This window comes from Priapulus caudatus, unplaced genomic scaffold (assembly GCF_000485595.1).
Source record: "Priapulus caudatus unplaced genomic scaffold, Priapulus_caudatus-5.0.1 Scaffold592, whole genome shotgun sequence".
Classification (NCBI taxonomy): Eukaryota; Metazoa; Priapulida; class Priapulimorpha; order Priapulimorphida; family Priapulidae; genus Priapulus; species Priapulus caudatus.
This window is the reverse complement of record NW_014577653.1, coordinates 184,559-191,623: the sequence shown is the minus strand read 5'-3', so window position 1 is coordinate 191,623 and position 7,065 is coordinate 184,559. Positions and strand designations below refer to the sequence as shown.

At 37.3% G+C, this 7,065-nt stretch overlaps 1 protein-coding gene across 2 annotated transcripts in view; it reads left to right on the top strand.

Moving 5' to 3' along the window:
• The window catches only part of LOC106811934, a 14,119-nt gene that overhangs the window by 1,761 nt on the left and 5,293 nt on the right, over nucleotides 1-7,065 (top strand). The window contains exon 2 of one of the 2 annotated variants that reach the window (XM_014815677.1): nucleotides 6,258-6,470. The exons of the other annotated variant lie outside the window; for it this stretch is intronic. The gene's annotated coding sequence lies outside the window, so the exon portion shown is untranslated. The remainder of the gene's footprint in view (nucleotides 1-6,257; nucleotides 6,471-7,065) is intronic. 2 annotated transcript variants of the gene reach the window in all.

Sequence of the window (7,065 nt, the reverse complement as noted above, 5' to 3'; positions counted from 1 at the left end):
CAGAGTGTTGAACTAGAAACTGTTGACACTTTCAATCGTCTTTCATTCATATTTAAATTTAACTTGACAATAATACCAGCTGAATCCAGCTCTTGCCTTGTATTAATCTGCAATGATGTGGTTACAATTGCATTCATACATTGTCTGTTGAAACTATGAATGATAGTCAATGATAAACTATGCTGACAGATGTGATGTGATGTCACAGACTCACAGGCACACATTTCTGTGAGACTGACAAATTAAAAGTGTACTTTCTTATTTTGAGACTGAAAAAAGAAACAAACAACTGCACAGTGGTGTTTTTATATAAAAAAAACATTTATTTGCATCCAAACGAAAAGATAACGTGGTTCATGTATGTTTATTACAGAGTAACAAAACAATAAACAATCTAGAAGTAGTGACTAGTGAAGCATGTGTACATGTAGAGAGAGAAGAGTGAGAAGGGGAGTGGTGGACAGAATGGTAGTATGGTACTATGTTAGAACTTAGAAGATGGGCGAGGTCAGAGGTGTCGGAGCCTTGGAGGCGGCATTGTGAATGCGAATGGATTCAAAGGATGTTTGGATCATAAGTGTGATTAGTGATATGTAGTATAAATGTAAATATAATTATAGGTACATGTATTAACAGAAAATTTGACACACTCATGGAATTAATAATGCATACAATTTACATTGATATCCCCATCCCCACAAATAAAATAAGAGTACATTATATTACGTATTTTTCGAAAATTTGAAATTATGAAAATGGCTCTGGAGCTTCAAAAAATGGCACTGGTAAATTTTTGACAAGTCAGAAAAATGGCTCTGGTGAAAAAAAGAGTATTTTTTAAAAGTATTCACCCTGCACTAATATTGCATATATCGGTACAGTACGCCAGTAGGTTGATAGTGGTCACGTTTGGCAGTGGCTAGAGATACGGCAGCCGTATCTCTAATTTACGAGGCTGGAGGTACGGCAGTCCATTCGCTTTCATACTTAACGAGACAAAGATGGCGGCGGATGGCGGCAGATTTCGAAATAACGCCTTGGGAAATATATAGTCACGATTTGAGAGTTTTGATGTCAGAGCTAGAAACACTCGGATTAGGTATGAAAGTGAACATTATTGTAAACTTGACATCAGAAAATCACAAATATTTGCTTCAGCCCTCAAACAAACACCAAAAAAGGGCTTCAACAAACGACGTCTGCCGTACCTCCAGCCACTCCGTTCACGTTTTTTATGTTGTGTGGCAGATTTTAAGTTTAATATCTGTTATTAAAGCTGATCTCTATTCAAAGTCAAAATTCAAGCATTTTTGATGCATTCCTCAGGGTAATGTAGAGCTCAGCATATTGGGCCGTCTGTGACCAAGTTTACTGTCAAATAACTACCTACTGTTTTCTAATTTCAATGCCCATTACCTTGTCAACCACATTTTGTAATCAGCCAAAACTGAGAATTCTACTGAAACGTTATTCTTATTATCGTCATAGAAGCTGGATAATATCTGACAACATAAATGTGAACAGGTTAGGCCATAATAAAAATATTATTTGTTTGCCCTCACACGACCGACCCACCAAAAAGGGACCGACTGAATTTTTTTTACTTTTTTAGCTCATCTGACATAGTCAGATGCAGCTTGTAGAATTGCATGATTGTCCGTGTGTCCGGTCGTCCGTGCGTCAACAGTTGGGCACAAATCTAAACGGCTCGACGTACGGTCACGATATTCGGGACGTGGGGGGGTAATCCGAAAACGAGTTGGGATGTTGAAGCTGGGGGTCAAAGGTCAAAGGTCAATGGGTGTAAAAGAAGGGGGAACATTCCCTCCTTAACTTAAGGTATAGAAAGGAAATGCAGAATTGCGGCACAAATCTAAACGGCTCGACCTAGGCTCGTGATAGTCGGTGTATAGCATCATGGTAGGAAAAGCCATCACTGTGCAGAAATTGGAGGTCACAGGTCAAAGTTCAATGGGGCACGGCAGATTTTAGACATTTTCTGAGGACATGGTCTGACGGAGCGATTTAAAAACTTTTTTGTTTCAGCGGTGACCTACCATTTTTATGGCTTTGTTGAAAGGACCATGAAATGTACTTTCTGCTGACAGTGACATGCGAAGAGTAAGTGTCTGATAACATTTTGACCCTCAAGAGGAGGGTTAAACATGGATTTGTTTACTGTTAGAAAGAATTTGACTGCCGGGTTTGCTAGTAGAATCTATACATGCCTGGATGTATGAGGCTACAATGTCACAATGAAATTTCAAAAGCTAAATTTGGTTGAAGAAGGTTTATGCTCCTTAAATCGTATAATTTCTATGGCATTCTGTACTGTCAGTGTGTTACATGCAACTTATGCCACTGCCAGTGGCCACTGCCAGTGCATGTGGTGGTGATAGTACTCTGTAGTTTTTGCCTGCGTTAATTAGTTACAGGTAGCAGCTCTCTATTTCAGCCTGTAGGCTTGCGTAGGTAAATGGATGAGTGCTTACCTATTCTGTCTTGCAAATAGTTGTTGCTACTACGTACGTTGGGAGCTACCATCTTTAATCTTAAGACACTTAAACGTACGCGCCATCTCGTGGCTACTTTCATAACGATCTCAACGAACATTCCTTCGAGAAGGTTCCTGATACCATCCCTGTGCCTTCCACTGTTTCGGCGCATATGTGAACACATATGGGACTAACAGGGTTTACTAGAATCCCACCACTCCACGACAGAGTCACCGCAGTAGACGTGAGATGAGCGCTGTCGCTCCGCGGCACTTGTTTTTACAAATTGTATCACTGTACATTATATAAATCTGTAGGCAATGTATTATATGTACCAAGCAAAATAAACATTCAACATAAAACTGGGTAGCTCCACACAAGCACACCCGAGCATGTAGACACCATGCTGAATTTGTAAAAAGACCCCTCAAAAAAGCGACCTACCTACCCAAACTTTTCAGCCTGTGTCGGGTGAGGGTAAACAAATATTTTTTTAATTGTGACTTTATGGTCACAGTACTTAGAAAGTTAGTTGGGATTTTTAACATAGAATTCATATTAGGACAGGTCATCATGTCAACATCATATATTGTCATTAATATTAATGGTACATATTTGAATAATACTAATAGTAAGAAATGTAATAAACACCCAAGAACACTTTTATATGGTTATTAGAATTAATAACTATGTTTCAGGGCTGAGCACTCATATGAAAATGTGTGACTTATATCTTACGTGAAATTCTATGTAGGTGCAATTCTAATTTGGTACTGGAAATTTTAGTATTTTAGAATGACTTATATGTAGCAGGTAGTAAAGTTTCATTGAAGTCATATTAATATGATTAGAATATCATGTACTCTCGCATACATAGGGCAACATTTTCTATAGCACAGTTTAACTTGCATATTGATGTCTGCACATTTACTATATATATTCAGGGTTTTCCCCAAGAATTCCCGAAAGCATGTCATTATTAGACAGATAAGGAAAGGGACTGGTAGGGGGTTGTACCAATTGGAATTAATGAACTCTGTTATAACCAGCGTCAATACACAGGTATACAGGTGCCAGTTTGGAGATGTATACATCAAGATTTGAAAACACTGCGCATGGCTCTGATCGGATCAGAAGTTAACACGGCTGGAAATTAAGGCTTGTCAATTAGGCGATTAAGGCATGTCGGATGATGTATGGGATGTCGCAAATTAGGTTCAGCTTTGAAGGCATTACGGACTTGAGATTCATGTATGGCCTGGAGAGAACCGTGATGTTCAAGATTGATAATTTAATATTTTATTTGAGAATTTCAATATGCTTAAAGAACATTATGCTTATATTATGCTTTAAATTGACTACGTCACGAATTTTCTATGGTTTACATTAAAAGTAAGAACTAACGGGACTAAATGTATTGTCAAATTCTTACCTGATAAGATTGTTTCTCAACTAGTTAAAAATCCAAAAAACCTGGACGATTTGATATTGTGTTCCTGACATTAATTGCTTGCTATGGGCTATGTATGAGTCACGAGTGTATGTTCACATCGAACAATATAGTAAAATAAGAGATATAATGCAGCAATTTCACCATAAAAAGTGAACAGAATGACATATTTTGTGAAAAAGTGGAAATATTTTTTTTATTTTTACTATTTACGGTGACGTAATCACTTTAATATGCTTTTAAGTCCATAGAGTGTGTTTCTTGTTACAGATTATATATTTGGGATTCACGGATTTACTTTGGCACTCACTTTAAAATATCAAAACTCAATAATGGAAGTGTGTGATAACACACCTCACTCTGAAAACTGTTTGGTCTACTAACTGGCTACTACAAGGGTCGTTGTAGCTTGATGTTTTGGATAATCTTACAGATAATTTGATAATAAGTGCTAGCATTAGCATTGCTCAATGTAAATATTAATTTTCAGTCTTGATAATATTTTTCAAGCTCAGGAATGTCACTACACATTGTAGAGTGAAAACTTTTCCTATGTAATGGTAACTTTCTAGTAGTTTCTACTCGTGATTATTTAAAGGAATGATTTCATAAATAACTGCACAACCAGGGGCTGAAAATAGTGGTTTTTGCTCGCAGGTCCGGGACTTTTCAGAAATACTTTTGGAAAGTCCGATGAAAGATTTGGAAGGTCCAAATATGTAACGTTTGTTTGGCTAATAGATCGTTTGGTAACAGTGGGTCCGTTTTTAGCTCACCTTGACATTGTCAAGATGAGCTATTGCCATGAGGTATCGTCCGTCGTACGTCCGTCCGTCCGTCAACATTTGGCTACGGTCAACGATAACTCAGGAACCGTTTGACCCACATGTTTCAAATTGCATATAGTTGTTACTCCTATGGGAGAGGTTTGAACATCCTATTTTCGAGCAACGTCCACTTTTGAGCAAAAATGGAAATGGCCATAAGTCAGTTCAGGTTCAACGGATTTTGCTCATTTCGGGTATGTGAATGAATAAGGACTGGCCCCAAAACATCACACGGGTTTTTATATATTTTTTAAATTATGCAAATTAGGTAGATTTTGGCAATTTCACCTGATGCATTTCAGTGTCTGCCTACGGTCAACGTCTTCAGATTGTATGCCAACAGATCTGAAACATTTATTTTCGCATCAAAAATTACTCATATATATATCATCATTATCAAGAGTATATAATGGGAGATATGCTATATAATGGGAGTTCTGCCATATTATATATACTCTTGCTTTTTATATCCCCCCTTCCTCTTCTATCACACCCAAGGTGAGCTACAGTGTCATTGACACTTTCATTTGATACAAAACAAAAATAAACTCATGTTTGCCCTTGTTTGATACAATACATGAGTCGTCTGCAGGCATTCCGAGTTACTCGCACGAGCGACGAGTTCCGGTATGCTGAAACTGCGAGCGCATCCACGTTAAAACTTCCGTTATAAACAACCATGCTACTAACGTTACAGCATGCGCTATCAGTACGTGTAATTTCGAGCAGATTTTCGGTAAATTTGACTCTTATACTTGGTATGTTTCATTGTGAATATTAAATATGATACTATAGATGTCGACAGTGACCAAAAATAAGTCTAATTTCGCCTTATATCTTCGCAATTTGCAATGGTTTAAGGATGTTTCGAAGACATGTTAGCCTAACCTTAGACACTTGCTGTTAGGCGAGCAATTCCAGTAAGTATTGTAGTGATCCGAAACATACTAGAATGGTCAGAAAGACTGTTTGATATCCTTAATTTAATCAAAATATTGCTAAGCTGCCAAAATATGGGTATGTACCACAACTTTGCACATGCAAATTTTGTTAGTGGCTATGTACAAGCTGATTCATCTCACTTGTAAAAATTATAAATTTATTTTTATAAAAGCTGTGAATTCGGGTGGCATAATAATACAATTAAGCTTTCAGAGATCAGGGTTTCTTATATATAAGAGGCACAGTGGCGCACCGCCGTTGTCAAATTTAACATCGCCATTGTGAAAATTTTACTGTATTTAATCATAAGTATATCCTGTATCTATGTACCTGGATATAGAAGTATATCAATATATATCCTGTATTTGAATCCATCATTCACATTTCCCCCCCCCCCCAAACCGGGCATTACCTCCTTTGTCTAATTTTCCCTCAGAAGAACCCCTGGAGATGCACAAGTTTGCCAAATTCAGTATCATATATATATATATATATATACTAGCCTGTCATCAAGCTTGGTAGAGATGTATTATCTCATTTTAGAATGCCTATGGAGCGCAAGCTGCTGGTCATGGAAACGATAGAAATTGCTGTATGGTTCGCCACATGAGAGAGAGAGAGAGAACAGTATTTACACCTAGACCATATTCCGTTGTTGAGCCTTTACAAGCAAGACAATCATAATAACAAAGGGAGGAACATAGTGAAAGCAGGGTTAGGCCTTTGGTAAAGTCTGCAGTTCATGTGAAATGAAATGTAAGAAACACTTAAAAAAAAATTTTAATTGTTGAAACAGTAGCTACAACTTAAAATGATTAGTGATTCTATCATGTGAATATTAATCGTTTCCTTATATTTGTGTGGTAAAAGATTCTGTGTCTGCATAAATTGGATATGTGATTGCATGGCAGCTTGGAAAGTAATGCTGCAGCTGGTACACTCACACCTAATATATCATAATGTACTTGTGAATGCACAGGCATATATATAACCAGCCACCCGTACTTTGTAACACTTCACTGTATGTTAGCATGTAAACAGTAATTACTTTTCATTTAAGCTTATCAACAATATTGCTATTAGGATTGGAATCTGGCTTCTGGCAGGCTACATAAATCTAATCAATGTTGCAGGCACAAATGCATTGAACTGATAATTACCTTTATATATATATATAAGGTTAAAAACGTTATATATTGCGGAAATGAAACTTGCTTACTATATCCTGTTTGTCTCGCAATGGGTGGTCAACAAGATAATTGGAGAACACAACGTTTCTTGTGCTACTGCAACACTTCGTCAGGTGATGCGGCGACGTTGCGAGTGGGGGTATATATAGTATATATACCCT